We start from the raw sequence: 16,219 nt of genomic DNA, 5'->3' as shown, positions 1-16,219 counted from the left end.
ATATTTCAGAGCAAGCAGGAAAGCTACATACTACTTCAGTTGTAGCTTTGTGAAACATACAGATTTAACATTATCCTTTTTTTCCAAAATGCCATGAATAACCTTCTTTGATTAATTATTTCTCAGTTATCAGGTATGAAATACAGGTGTCACATTTATATCAACAATCTTACATCTAAATAAACATTCAATGGATTATTAATTGTATACAACATTTTTGGTTTCATAAGTTTACATAACACCAGCAAGTCAGTGGTTTTAACCTAGAAAGAGTAACCTACTGTGCAGAACAGGACATGTTTTCTTTTCTTTTATTCAGCTAGCTAAGCACGGATCCAGGTTTGTCTGTCTGGAACTTAAACATTCAAGCCATGCCTTTCTGTTCATAAATTCTGCAGCTAGTTTAGGCAGACGGGAACATGAATCTAGCTAGTCTGGTCAGATTGGAACGTAAACCTATGTCGTAGCTAGAATCTTTTGGATAAAATACTGTAAAACAGTGATGTCGCCATCGGTATAAACATTATTGTACTTGCAAGCAATGTTCATGTTCATCCTACAAAACCTTGATAATTAACAACCGAATTTAACAGTTGTACAGCAATGTTTATAAAAAAAGATGACTGCAGTAAAATAGTGTATCATGCTAGCCAGCTAAACCTGTTGTCCCAAAGCTAACTAGCTAATATCGATTGCATCTATAGCCTGTGTATTAGTTGAACGGTCCAACATGACCAACAAAGAAATCGTTAACACATATTACAAATACTGAAATGATGACACCTTGCTACTTAGCTGTCTAAATGAAACAGATGGTGTTGTTTTTGTTATTGTTGAGGAGAACAATGTTGCCACCAGTTAGCTTTTTCTGGCCAGCTATCCCAGTAAAAAAAAAAAAAGATTTTGTATCGTTAGCTATATGTTCGTAAGGGTATAATTGTTTTTTCTTCAGGCCAGCAGTCATAGTTACCTTGAGGAAGAGAATGAGGGTTTTATCCCTTCCTTCTAGCCATGACCGAAGAACTGTAGGCTGCTTATTCTGCAACGACAGGTGTGCAATAAAATTCATCATTACATACAGTACTTACCAATGAATCACTGTGATATATGCATCACGAATAATAGTGTAATCCCTATGTGTAATACATTACGTACACGTAAAGATTGAAGTCACAGTAATCCATATTCAAGTGCTGATTGGTCAATAGGCTTAATTAATTTGTTAAATGGTGTTATTGTTAATTCTGCAGTGTAAAGACTCGAACAGCATTCCATAATGGTGGATTTTAGCGCTGTATTTCAAATTTTCCTCTTCTGGTGAATTTTCCTCCCACAATCACCTCCAGGCTGGCCCACCATGTCCACAGACCCCTGAACCTGAATTCAGACCTACCAATCAATCAAATCAAATATATTTTATAAAGCCCTTTTTGCATCAGCAATTGTCACAAAGTGCTTTTACAAATACCCAGCCTAAAACCCCAAAGAGCAAGCAACAACAGGGTTGATGCACAGAGGCTAGGAAAAACTGCCTAATAGGGTGGAAACTTAGGAAGAAACCTAGAGAGGAACCAGGCTCTCAGGGGTAGCCAGTCCCCTTCTGGATGTGAAAATGTTAAGAGTAAAATCGTGGATACTGTATAAAAAAGAGTGAAAGGACAGCCTTTTCCTGACAACTTTGATCCATGCGCACCAGAGGCTGGATGTTAGGTATCAGCCCATGTATTGTGCACCACAGGAGGTCAGCTATCCACTTATCAATTGGCAGTTTGTATATCAATCAATCAAAATTTATTTATAAAGCGCTTTTTACAACAGCAGTTGTCACAAAGTGCTTTACAGAGACACCCGGCCTTAAACCCCAAGGAGCAAACAACAGTAGTGTTGAATTTCAGTGGCTAGGAAAAACTCCCTAAGAAGGTCGAATTTTAGGAAGAAACCTAGAGAGGACCCAGGCTCAGAGGGGTGACCAGTCCTCTTCTGGCTGTGCCGGGTGAGATATTAAGAGTCCAATTGGAATAATAAATAAATTTCTCTTGGCTAAATCCAGAGTATATTTGATTTTAGACTAGGTCAGAAGTATGACCAGGTGGACAAGGACAGGAACAGCAACGGTCCCCCCAAACCAGGTAATCCGCAGGTGTGGACCAGGACCTCATCTCTTTCTAAAATTTAAAATTGGAGGAAACTGAGAAAAGTTAGTAGTACATCCCTCATGTCCCCCAGCACAATAATATAGCAGCGTAACACCTTGGAAACTGAGACGGGGGGGTCCGGTGACACTGGGGCCCTACCCGGGGGAGGCCCCGGACAGGGCCCAACAGGCAGGAAATCAATCCAACCACATTGCCAGGCATCAACCAAAGGGACACCCACCAACCGCAACCCCCCTGAATGAGGGCCGAGTATTGCTAGTAGCGTACAGCCCAACTGCACAAGTGCGCAATAGAGAATCAACAACAAGCCAGTGACTCTTCCCCCGAAGGGCATTGGAGGGAGGGCATCCCAGTGGCGACGAGAGCCCACCTGGCAAGACAGCAAGGGTGGACAGTATCAAGCCTACTGGTCACCTTCACGCCCCCGGGCCAGGCTACACCTAATTATAAACCGTGCTGTAGAGATGAGTTTTTAGTAGACACTTGAAAGTTTGCACTGAGTTTGCATTTCTAACCTTAATTGGCAGATCATTCCACAGGAGTGGAGCTCTATGAGAAAAGGCCTTGCCGCCAATTGTTTGTTTAGAAATTCTAGGTACAATTAAAAGGCCTGCGTCTTGCGATCTAAGGTTACGTGTAGGTATATATGGCTGGATCATTTCAGCAAGGTAAGTAGGAGCAAGTCCATGTATTGATTTATAGGTTAAGAGTAAAACCTTAAAATCAGCCCTAACCCTAACAGGCAGCCAATGTAAGGATGCCAGGACAGGAGTAATGTGTTCAAATTTTTTTGTTCTAGTTAGGATTCTAGCAGCTGTGTGCAGCACTAATTGAAGTTTATTTATTAATTTGTCTGGATAACCAGAGATAAGAGCATTGCAGTAATCTAATCTAGAAGTAACGAAAGCATGGATTAATTTTTCTGCATCAGTTTTTGATAGGAAGTTTCTAATTTTTGCGATGTTTCGAAGATGAAAATAAGCTACTCTTGAGACATATTTTATATGTTCTTCAAAGGAGAGGTCAGGGTCAAGGGTAACGCCAAGGTTTTTTACAGTTTTTTGGGATACGACCATGCAGCCGTCGAGGTTCACAGTGAGATCTGCTAACAACGCTCTTTGTTTTTTGGGTCCTAAAAGGAGCATTTCTGTTTTATTTGAGTTTAAGAGCAAGAAATTCTCTGTCATCCACTTCCTAATATCTGAAACGCATGCTTCCAAAATAGCTAATTTAGGGGCTTCTCCATGCTTCATTGAAATATATAACTGTGTGTCATCAGCATAACAGTGAAAGTTAATATTGTGATTTCGGATTACATCGCCCAGAGGGAGCATGTATAGTGAGAAAAGTAATGGGCCCAGAACCGAGCCTTGAGGAACTCCAAAGCATACCTTTGACTTGTCAGAGGATATGCCATCCACACTAACGAACTGATATCTTTCAGATAAATAAGATTTAAACCAGGCTAGAACATGTCCACGTAGCCCAATATTGGTTTCCAGTCTCTCTAAGAGAAGGGAGTGATCAATAGTGTCAAAAGCAGCACTAAGATCAAGAAGCAACAGGACGGATGCGGAACCTTTGTCTGAGGCCATTAGAAGGTCATTTGTTACCTTCACGAGTGCAGTCTCAGTACTATGATGGGATCTAAAACCAGACTGGAATATTTCATAAATGTTTTTTGTCTTTAGGAAGGCATTCAGTTGTTGGGAAACACATTTTTCTAAGATTTTTGAGAGGAACGGGAGGTTCGATATTGGCCTATAATTGTTTAATATGTCGGGATCTAGATTAGATTTTTTTAGAAGAGGCTTAATTTCCGCAATTTTTAGTGAGTTTGGTACGCATCCGGAGGAAAGGGAGCAATTTATTATGTTCAGCATTGGCTGACCTAGCACAGGAAATAACTCCTTAAGTAATTTTGTAGGAATCGGGTCTAGCTGAGAGTTTGTGGGTTTAGAACTCATTACAAATTTTGTAAATGTGTCGAGCGATACGGTATCAAAAAACTCAAGTGTCCCCATTGACACCTGATCAGGGAGGCTCCGGAAATTTTCCGGACAACCGAGATTTTTAGGACCATAACTATTTAGGGATTCAGTTATTTGTTTTCTAATGGTGACGATCTTTTCATCAAAGTAGTTCATGTATTCATTACAACTAAAGTGAAGACCCACTTCACATGCTAAGCTTTGCTTTTTTGTTAACTTTGCAACTGTATCAAAGAGAAATTTTGGATTGTTTTTGTTCGCCTCAATCAGGTTGGAGAAATAAGCTGATCGAGCAGACGTGAGTGATTTTCGGTATTGTACTGTACTGTCTATCCAGGCTAGTCTACATACTTCCAACTTGGTGGAGCGCCACTTTCGCTCCAATTTTCTGGAGGCTTGCTTAAGTGCTCTAGTATTGTCGGTGTACCAAGGAGCAAGTTTCTTGTTGCGTATTTCTTTAGTTTTTAGTGGTGCAACTATGTCTAATGTATTTCGCAGTATTGAGTTTAGATCCTCGATTTGATCGTTTACAGATTTATTTACTCTGTCATTTAAGAGCGAACTAGTAAGAATATCAAGGAATTTATTTGTAATCCGAGAATTTATAGTACGGCTTTTGAAACTCATTGTTTGGGGGGCAAGTGAATTTCTTGTTTTAACGGTAAATGTAATAAGACAGTGATCCGATAATCCAGGATTTTGGGGGTAAATTATTAGATCTACAATATCTATTTCTCGTGACAGGACTAAATCTAAGGTATGATTGTGGCAATGTGTTGGACCTGAGACATGTTGGATGAAACCCATTGAGTCGATTATGGCTTGAAAGGCTTTTTGAAGAGGATCATGGGGGTTTTCCATATGGATATTGAAATCGCCAAAAATTAGAATACTATCTGCCATGACTACAAGGTTAGACAAGAATTCTGGAAACTCATTGAGGAACAATGTGTATGGCCCGGGGGGCCTATAAATAGTAGCTATGTAAAATGATTTATCGGCCTGGTTAACTTTCATGAGTAAAACTTCGAAAGAATGAAACTCTGTGATATGTTTGAGAGTAAGTTTATATTTACTGTCATAAATATTAGCGACACCCCCTCCTTTTCGGGATGCACGAGGGATATGATCACTAGTATAGCCAGGAGGAGAGGCCTCATTTAAGGCAGTGAATTCTTTAGGCTTTAGCCACGTTTCACATAAACCAATAGCATCTAGTTTATGATCAGAGATTAATTCATTTACCGCAACTGCCTTTGGAGCAAGAGATCTAATATTTAGGAGTCCCATTTTGAGATGCGAAGTGATACAATTATTTTTATTTTTGACCGAGGTGGAGGAAGGCTTTATCTTAATAAGGTTGTTTTTGTTAGCACTACCTTGTTTAACTTTTCTCAGCCTGGAACGAGTCACAGTGGCAATAGGTAAAGCTGTACTAACTACTCTGGCTATGCTATTGACAGACTCCACTATGCTAGCAGGCTGGCTAACAGCCTGCAGCCTGACCTGCACCCTATCTCATGTTAAAGCTATAGGAGTGAGACTCCTGTCAATGTTCCTAGACAAAAGAAGAGCACCACTCCAGCTAGGATGGAGTCCGTCGCTCCTCAGCAGATCAGGCCTGGCCCTATTTCTGGGAGAGTCCCAAAAAGAAGGCCAGTTATCTACAAACTCTACCTCCTGCGACGGGCAGAACTCCGTTTTCAGCCAGCGATTGAGTTGCGCAAGTCTGCTGTAGAGCTCGTCACCACCCCTAGCTGGGAGGGGGCCAGAGACAATTACTCGATGCCGACACATCTTTCTAGCTAATTTACACGCTGATGCTATGTTCTGCTTCGTAACCTCTGACTGTTTCATCCTAACTTTTCTGGGATCTAAATGACCTAGCCCACCTTCTGGATTTCACCGCTTTCATGGAGCATGCAGACTCAGGAGCCCGGCACCATCAGCCAGGCTATTAAAATGGGCTGTGTGCATTGTATAACTGGGGCATCCCCCGACTGTAGTGCTGCAATCTTTTACAAATTATTATTTTGTTGGCCTCAAAGAATTTCTTGGCATAGCGCGCCGGAGGACTGTTACTATTAACATCAGCTAAGCGGTTTCCTCAGTAGCTGTGTGGTGGCCCTGGCATTGATCTTGTTGTTGTGTGGCCTGGGGTGGTCTGGGTGGGCAGCAGGTAGTGGTTTGGAGCGTTGGCCCAGGAACTGACATGTGACAAGATCTAATCCCTGAGCCAAAAATGGAAGAGAGAAAGCATTTGTGTTATTAGTCACATTACATTTCGGTTGGCATAAATGTAAAACTTTAATAATTTAACCCTATCTTGTAATCTAGAGTTGTTTTCCATAGTTTGGTGGGTTTGAGTCCAGCCAAGCCTTTTCGGCGTCTCTCCTTTTTACTTTCCTGTGTTTTTTTTACTGTTGAAAATAGCCTGTTGGGGCAGCCACATTGCCCAAAGTCACAATAATGTCTGCAGAATACTTGAGCCCCCCTTAGGTCAAGTGTTTTAATAAAGACTTGGAAGCTTAAAAGGTATATTCAGCTGCGAGGATGGCACTCTGATTCCTGTGTCCTTTCTCTTCCAGATTCACACAACACTCATGCTGGTCCAATGAGGTGGACGGACAGAACAAAGGTGAGTGTGGGGAAAGAAAGCTAAGAAAATAAGTCTACATGAAATTGTAATTATGCTTTAAAGTGCAAATTAAAAGGAAGAAGTGACCACACAATTGCCGTTTTACTCAGCTTGCTGAAATGCAATTGATTTTCCAACATTGTGATTCCCATTGTATTTCCATTGCATTAAATTGCAATTCCATTCTAAAGCAGGCATTGTCACTACTTCCTAAAGCTGACTCTCCATCTCTAATTGTCTCCCACAGGTACACCTCCCTGGTTCAAGAAAGTTTGAAAACAAGCTCACAAAATTATATATTTGAGGGACTGAAGCCAGGACCATTTTTGGGACTCGAGATAAATCGGTGCCAGTCTGTGCTCTTATGCAATTCGATTCAGAAACGGGGATGTAATCCGTCTCTGTGGAGTTGAAGGAAATAATGGATTCTAGAACGGGTTGTTTCTTTCAGGACTGTGTTGACTTAAAACTGGAAGGCTCACACTTGTCGTGGAATACTTTTTGGGAACTTCTCATTTGAATTGCCTATTACAGAGGATATCCATGGATGGTTTTCATGATGTGTTTTGGGTTTTGTAATGAAGCTCCACCCTCCTTTAATGGTCATATGCCAAAGGAATACAATAAAAGGAGAAGCTGATTTAGTATTTGTTCTCCTCCCCTTAGGGCCTTGGAAGTATTCTAACACCAATATGAAACTGCTGTTCAGTGAACTCTAGGGCACTTTATAATCTTTATAACCCTCTCTATTTCTCTCTCTATCTCTCTCTCTCTCTCTCTCTCACTCTGTCTCTCAAAACTATATGGACAACTGAATAGTATATTCAAAAATTATTAAATGAAATACATCCATTTTGGATGGTGGTGGGGGGAAAAAATAAATATGAATTTGGCCATGGATATCACAACCTGGCATGGGCTCTCAAGATGAGGTCAAAAGAAGCACCTGGATTGGTTTGGTTTTATTACATGAACTTCTAGCACAAGTACTGCATTGTGGTTTAATGAGATAAGTTTCATTCTGACACAAATGTTACAGAGAAGAAACTGACCCTGGTTTTGCCAATTGAAAAGATGGTCACACAAATCAAATACTCTTTTCCCTTCTTGTTGGTTGTGTATGTATTTGTATGTGAGATAAACCTTCACTCTTCTCTGATTTGATACCCATATTTCCTTTGAATTATGAAACAGTAAGAAAAAAACATGAGACAAGATTTTATGCTTTCATAGGTACAATATGTGGATTTATAAAGAAATAAAGTATTTTTCTTGAAGATGTGAAGCAACGTTATTCACATGATTTCTGAAAATAATAATTTCATAGAGTTATAATTGCATTCTTTACTTCACGAAAATGTTATACATTAGTTTTTTTATGATAATGTAATGACATTTAGGGCATTATCATTTTACCACTAAGGGTCGCCAGAGACTTTCGTAGTGACATTAAACCCCTCAACTCAATCCATAGAGATGGATAGATGACTTATTACACAGAGGTAATGCGTTTCAGCATGGACCGTGCCACTGAGGGCTTCCACCACTTCTAATAGTAAGCTAGGTGAGACTTCTAATGTGTAAAGTAGTAAAAGAAGGATCACTGGTTCATCCAACCAGCTCATCTGGAGGGATCAGTCAATGAATAATAATTAAAAAAATAAATGGAGAAGGTGTCAATAATGCTGTCAAGCCTCACAGAAGACACAATCAGACAGATACAGAGATTGTATGGCTGTCTGTGTCGATGACCCAGGCATGGATCAGTAGTGAGCCAGTTTAGGTAAGAAATATGTAGAAAGGTTGTAGTGGGCCTGTGGTGCTTTATTCTCACTTGAACCTGACAGTTTGGGGTAAGCTTCTGTTGTGACATGACAAGGGGTTATGCTGAATGAGCCTGTAAGTCTTCACCAGCTCCCTTCTTGTCCATGACAATAACATTTCTTCAAGCTGGATTTGGTGAACAGGCTGATCTGTAGCTACCAGCTTTTATCCCTAAACCAAGAATTTAAGATAATGTACTTGTACTTTCCACTGACTCTGTTTACATGTGACCTACTGTAAGTCACACTTCTGCTTTCCAGCCTGTTTTTAGACAGTGGACATGTTATTGTTAAAATTTGTTGTGTCTTCATGGGGTACTCTATGGAAATGTAGCTTTTTATTGACCAATAATATACCACAAAAAGAAAGTAGGTGTAGTACTTCAGAGAATTAGGAAGCGTGTCACATTAACAAGATTACATTGGAAAATTTGCAGAAATGTTTGTGCATCCCCTTGTTAGCATGTGTTTTACAGTTCATAAGATCATTTTCAAGCTAACAAGTGAACTGGTTCCAATGTCACGCATGGTTGTCTGCTTTGCTTCCATTATAGTAAATCTTAACAATTATTTATTTGTCATTTATCGATTCCAGTGCTTTTACAGCAGATTCCTATTTACCCTAGAGCAGATTTACTCATGAGATTACTTACTACATCTGTTTGTCTAAGAAAATGTTTGAATAGATTTAGAGCTTGTGAAAAAGACTGAAATTGATTATATTCTAGACAAAGTTCTAGATAACCTTTCACACTCTGAATCTCCCTTTCCCTCAACTAACGCAAACTTTTTTTTGACCTTTTGAATTGTCAACCTCAAATGAAATGACACAAGTGCTCCTGGTACAACTCTATCTCCTACATTATTGATTTCAAACAAATTACATTTGCAATTTGTGGTGCTGATCCATCCCATTTGAAGAGAAAAAGGGTTAGAAGACAATCTAACAACCATGAGAAAAACATACAACCTGAGGTAAGAACATAACCCTACATCTGAATTCCTCTACGTTTATAAAGGTAGGGCTATTTTGGTGAATTTAGCAAAATTGAGGAACAATGATAATGCAATATTGCAAGATGGGTAGAAATCTAACATCCCTGGTCTTTGAAGCTCCAAAAAAGGACAATGCAGAATACTAAACACCCAGACAGAAAGATCTGTTGGGTGTCCGTCTCTGCAATTTGCCAGTTCCACTACTAACATAAAAATGACAACAGTAACTCAGGCAGACAGCTCACATTGGGAATAGTAATACATTTTTAATATGAATCTAATCTAATATATGTATGTATGAATGTTTATTTTGGCCTAGCCCTGTGATCGTCTGTCCCTGAAAGTGAATGTACTATCACTTACTGATAGTATATGTCGGCTACTCAAGTCAAATGGTGGAGATTTTCTGATGATTTTAGTGATGACAATGTTCAGGCAAAGTCTTCAGATTGTATGATGCAAGATGCTTTTGTTGGATGTGGCTGAAGGCAGTTTTAGAATGCACTGGATTTCTCTGTGGTCTCTGAGTATCATCTGTCTTCCGTAAGCCATTTGAAATGTGTGGCTCAATGCCCACGGTCGCCCCTAAGCCCCCCAAAACCGAAGCAACAGACAGCAGGAGGTCTGTTCAATGACCAAACAGAAAGCTCTGATACTCCCCCAGAAAAGTTGCCTCTTACCATGTATTTGAAGTAGTATCTGAGGTCACCTAAAATGAGAACTCTAGTGGATGACCACAGAAATCCCTGTGACCCTACACTCAGTCTTGTCTGAGGAAGAATAAACAATGGAGTGTAACATCCAGGAAACCTCCTGAAGTAATAAAGACTTCCTGTGAGCAGATGAAAGCAGCAGTGATGTTGTTGAGTTGACACACTGGGAGGACTAGTAGGGAGCATGGATGAAAGACCCCCACTGTCAGATGCCAAGAAGCAGCCGTCGCCAGGGAAACACCAGAGAAGAGAACTACAAGGTTGACACTTGGTACATCCGTGATTCAACTTCCACCTCTACATCTGACTTAAATGCATATTCATCTAGGAAAGAAAGGCTGAGCAGTCAGTGTCAGGTATCTGGGGAAGGGATGTTGTTTAATTTGACAATGTGCTACATTTTTCTCCTGTCATGTTTGTCAGACAAGGTTCCTTGGGTATTCTGGCAGATAATTATTTCTTCAAAGTTTCCCTACCTCACATCCTATTTTTTCTATTATTGTCACAGAATATTGCAAGTGGCATATTAGAAACCTCTGTAGCATAACCTGGGTTTGTCAAACTCAGCAAAGACTCAGGCAATTACTACCTGGGTGCTTGACTTTCTGTTCTGCCCTCTAAATCTGGGTGAAGGGCCCGAAGGGAAGCTGTCGCTTAACTCTGTTGGGCACCAAATTAGTGTGTGCCAATTTTTTTTCTGTCTACTCACCTTGATCCATTAGTGAATTCTTCAGTTATTACAATGACAATTATTACATAAGACAGACTCATAAGACAGTTTTTGGGTAGCTTGTGGGTGTCTGTGTGTGTGTGTGTGTGTGTGTGCGTGCCTGCACGCATGCACTTGGTCCTATGCATTTGTGTACATTCATGCAAGGCATTTGTGCTTGAGGGCATGTTAGCAAACGCGTTGATCTTCGGACAATTGACATTTCAGCGGAAGAATCCACGCATGAATACATGCGGGCACTAATTTATCTCCATTGTGAGCGTCAGCATTTCTCAGGGTCTGTATCTGGAGGTGTTTAACCGGGCCTTCCTTTGATGCCGTCCCCTCGAAGTCCCGACGGCGAGTTTACGAGCTCAATGGTCCTTTCACACCAGCCAACATCTGTTGCCTTCTCCACAGACCCAGGAAGGACATTAGTGGCAATAATGAGCTGAGTCGGAATCTGTATAGTGCCGGGTGAGAGGGGCTGGGGGAGGGGCCGAGGGGAGGGGGATGTGAAGGGAGGCCGTCCCATCACACTTCATTACACCCACCCTGCTTTACTCCACTTCAAGGGGAACTTCATCCCCAAAAGCAAGACCCCTACCTGGCTCGGGACAAAAGAGAGATTAGGCTGTTGTCCCCTAGGAGCAGAGCAGGCCCCTGCACATCATGTGTTTCCCCTCGCTTTCTCACTCATCCATTGAGGTGTGCAGTATTCAAGGTTTTGAACTACACTGGAATTTGTTTTGTTTATTGTCATCTGTATATTACCCATTTTGACATACACCACTATTGTCCTTTAAGAACTCCCTCTGATCGCGAAATGAATTGAGTAGGAACTAAAGTGGAAGAGGCAATAGTTAGGAAACATATCTGTCCTGCTTGTTGACCTACTACTGATGCAAAATAATATTTCATGTCCAAACCTATTTATTTGATTATTTTCATGAAATGAATATACTCAAACTGAAATCCATCAAAAGAAAAGTACAGATTAATATGCAACTTAAATTAAGCCAAAAAAAGAGGCAAGAGGGAAGTGACAAATCTTCCCATTATTTTGGATTGCACATTGAAGTATATGACCACTGATTCCTATTATTCGCATTAGGCGCTCCAATTGTCCAAGCTAATTCGTCATTCATTTCTGTGTTTTTTTAACACATATTTTGCTTTTGTGACATGTGCCCAGTGGGCTTGCTAGTGACTTGCAGAAACATTCATGTCTTTGGAGGTTAAGGACATTGTTTTTGAGGAGTTATACCCGCAACTGTTTAACGTGTCTAACTTCATCACAATATGCTGGCAATTTGTACCTCCAATTCTTCTAATTTTCAATATGTTGCGGAATTATTTTAGAAAACAAGATACGGAACACATTTTGTGAAATCATGTTCTTTCACACAATATGAAACAAAGAGAAGGGTAACAAAATGTATTAATTGCTTCTAATTGCTATGCAAAAAACTCAGTGATAATTATGGTCACAACCTACCATTGACTCCAAAGATAATACCAGTGTTGAAACCATCTTGATCGAGTCATTGAAACATCTATGGACCATGTATCCTTAACAACGACAATGTTAATACATTTCACTTCATCCTGTAGACCCTATGAGCCAGGTAAGTACAAGGAAAACACTGAAAACAACCAGAGGTAATGACAAAGTGTGCCTTTTCACAATTCCAGTTGCCACATCTCAGCCCAAATCATTACATCGAGATGCTTTCAAACCTGGTAGCACCAGTGAACTCGGCATAGCAGCCCCATGTTGTCACGTGTGACACAGTCATGTTTCAGTGATTAACATGTAGAACGCCATTCAGCAAGTGAATGTGCAATTACAGATTCCTTGTAACGGTGGTGTAATATCTGATTCAAAATAACCTCTACTATGTTGTAACTTAGTAATTAGGCTAAATTAATTTCAATGTTACCAGGAATGGTCTAAAAGGAGATATTTAAAGTTGCAGTCCATAAAACAAGCCAACCACAAAACACAGCACAAAAGAGAAGAAACAAGTGATAGTTAGTAATCAGGTGAATTAGGTAAATCTGCAGTGTCTGCGAGCCCACACAATGGAAGAGGGACATTGGCCCAGTGTGTGAGCGTTGTCTCTTGGCTCCTCAGTCTAATTAGTGTTGTTGTGGGACCCAGCCTCAAACACCAGGGATGATGGATGCCCTGGCCCCAGGGCCGGGAGGCTGACCCCTCTGTTGGCAGGGGCCGTGTGGGGGCCAACTGCCAGCTGAAAAAAACTGAAAGCAGGACTTAGTCTAGAGCCCCCCCCCACACCAGACTCACAACCACAGTAGTTATGCACACATGAAGGGACGAACTGTCAACAGGATCTCATAGTCTTATTTCAGTTTTCGGTGTTCATCTGGGTGAGGGGCGGCGGGGGGGGTTGTTGTTAATGTCTAGGGGTGGAGTGAAATTAAAGCACTATGGGTTTTTGGTCTTCGATGGATACGAACCCATAACCTTTGGAGTCAGAGTCTGATGCTGAATGACCCATCCACCATTGCCTAGTAAACCATTGGATTGTTTTAGATGAATAGCCTCCAATGTGGGGCTCGGTCACCATATACAATGGAGATTTTACCAACAAAATGCTCTCTATGCGGGAAGCCTGGTCTGAGAACAGTGAAGAACGTATACAACAGGTGTGATGAGGGATGTTGCTTCCGGGAGCCAGAAGTGCATTCAAACCCTCTTAGGCTAAACGAAAGTGATTCAGACATCTATGGGTGGCATGATTATGGCAGTATTGAGGTGCACTGTGACATACAAGAGAGACACATTCACATCTTTCATTCTTGAAACACAGCAAAGTCACTGATGTCAGTGTACCCTGGGGCTTTTACAAACAGAAAGTGAACATGAGAGAGAGATATTCAAACAGAAAGACAGACACACAAAACAAGAACATGGCTGTTAAAGGGAATAAATATGGGCCTATTTAAAGGGCTTGGCCAGAGGGTATATCTTTCGCAGTAAATGAGCAAGATAATAGACTATAAGGTCTTCCAACATTCAGCTGGCTTTAAATGATCTTTTACAATTCCTCTATTGGGATCCTAGGAGTAAAGTATTTTCTAAGAGACTATTTACACTATATTTTCCAAGGTATCTGAGATCTCAAGCTGCTAAATTATTTAGTTGTGTTAACTTGCTTTTATCACTCACTTGAGACACAACCTTCTGAGGTAGCTATTTTTCCAAATGAAATCCCCTCGGGAGTTTTTCAGACTAGAGAAAATGTCTGAGGTGCTGCTATCGTTCAAGCAAGACATCTATCACTGATTAAAAAATGAATGTTTAAAGTGGACTGAAAGTAAAGTAACTGCTTTTCTAAAAAACAGTATTTTAACAATTAAATCACACCAAATAAATCAATGAAAAAACACTGTCAATTAAACAATTTCTGTTAGATAATAGATCATAAAAATGAGGGATCCTAATGTCTGAAAAGAATTGGCCCTCTTGCACTTCAAATAACTCAAGGTCTCTGAAAATAAATTGATATAGATCAAAGTATTTGGGCTCCACAATTTTCTTTTTCACTGTTAATATTACAGAACTTTTGTTTTTGATTCGAAAATGATATTTCTTTTTAAATCAGAACAGAAATGGCATGACAAATTATTGCTCCCTAGTGCCAAAATCACTGTAATCGGGTGCTTATGTCCATAGATGAGTGTCCTCTACCCAGCGCAATTTCTTAAGATCTGTGTCCCGTATGCACGCAAATGCATACTACGTACACGTCAATACTTATACGCATTAGTCAACACACGTTTGGCGCTGCTAGCGTGGACCTGGAGGGGGCGCTGCTGGGGTGGACCCGAGCGAGTCTCTTGTCCCCAGCAATTTTACCCTTTTCCCTCGAACCCGACCAAAATAAATTCACCCTCTTGTTTACATGACATGTTGTGTTTGAAAAATAGAACTTCCATATTAAGGTAACTACAGCAGTATACATCTACTGTATTTTAAATCGTTCATCCTCTCTAGGGTATGTTTCAAGTATGACAAACAAAATATTGATCTTTTTAATAAATGTGAATAAATAATGATAAGAAATGTGTTAAATAAGGTTGTAGGCCTATATAAACAAGCAGATCAATTCCTAGTTTAGTCAGAATTACTAGGAAAAGGTCCAGAAAACGGAATAAAATGTATTGAATTGGGAGTCGGATATTCGGATGAATTTGTAGATGTGTCAGGATAACTACGAAAAGGTACGGCGAACAGAATTAAATGTATTGACTTGGGCGTTGGATAACCGACACATTACCCACATGCAATTGCATCACAATATGACATAACTCTATGAGATCATATACAGTGGATATAAAAAGTCTACACACCCCTGGTAAAATGCCAGGTTTGTTTTTCAATTGAATTATTCACATTATAGGTCACATTAAAAGTGGAAGAACTTCTGACATGATTTATCTTTGTCTCATTCTTTTACATCACAAAAACCTGGCATTTTAAACTGGTGTGTAGACTTTTTATATCCACTGTAGGAGCACCTGTACTGGTAGTTCGGCCCAATCTACTCATGCAAAATGCTCCAGTTCTATCTGGTTTGAAGCTGCCTCCCAACTGCTGTTTTCAGATCTGTCCACAAGATCTGAATAGTATTTAGCTCTGGACTCAGAGCAGTCCAGTGTTTTGTTTTGAACCTGGGATTCCTGGGTGTGTTGTGAAGTGTGAAGTTTGTGATTTTTTGACAGAGCCCCAGCTTTGTGACAGTTCATTTAGCACTGTGCCCCAAGATGCCTTGCTATTCTTCTGATTTCATGATGACTTGCACACGTTCAAGGCACCCAGTGCAAGAGCCAGCAAAGCAACCCCAGAATATCACTTAACGTCCTCCATGTTTGACTGTTGGGAAGGTTTTCTTTTCTCTGTCCACAGAGGATCTTTTGGATAGGAGATCCACATTAATCCTTTGCTCTTCCATTATGGTTTCTCTTGTGGCAACATCCAGGGAGGTTGGCTACAGAGGCATGAGGCTTAAACTTCTTGATGACAATATTTACAGTGGAAACAGGTACATCAAGTTCTCTGGGGATGGACTTGTAGATTGTCCAGGCTTGGTTACAATTTTGTGTTTGGCCTTCTTGAGACAATTCTCTGGTTTTCTTTCTTTTTTCATGCTTTTTGCTAACACA

The 16,219-nt window shown here is 40.4% G+C and overlaps 1 protein-coding gene across 7 annotated transcripts in view; it reads left to right on the top strand.

The window, feature by feature from the left end:
- si:cabz01090165.1 (LRR and FN3 domain-containing protein) overlaps nt 1–8,074 on the top strand; it is a 134,588-nt gene extending 126,514 nt beyond the window's left edge. For 5 of the 7 annotated variants that reach the window (XM_020051090.2, XM_020051076.2, XM_020051161.2 and 2 more), the window contains 2 exons: nt 6,736–6,785; nt 7,033–7,068. The gene's annotated coding sequence lies outside the window, so the exon portion shown is untranslated. Of the gene's footprint in view, nt 1–952; nt 1,052–6,735; nt 6,786–7,032 lie in introns of all 7 variants that reach the window. The other 2 variants (XM_020051223.2, XM_020051179.2) reach the window with 2 other exon arrangements.
- Nucleotides 8,075–16,219: the final 8,145 nt, after the last annotated feature.

The sequence above is a fragment of the Esox lucius genome, chromosome 1 (assembly GCF_011004845.1).
Source record: "Esox lucius isolate fEsoLuc1 chromosome 1, fEsoLuc1.pri, whole genome shotgun sequence".
In the NCBI taxonomy this organism is placed as follows: domain Eukaryota; kingdom Metazoa; phylum Chordata; class Actinopteri; order Esociformes; family Esocidae; genus Esox; species Esox lucius.
This window is presented reverse-complemented; position numbering and strand designations above follow the sequence as displayed.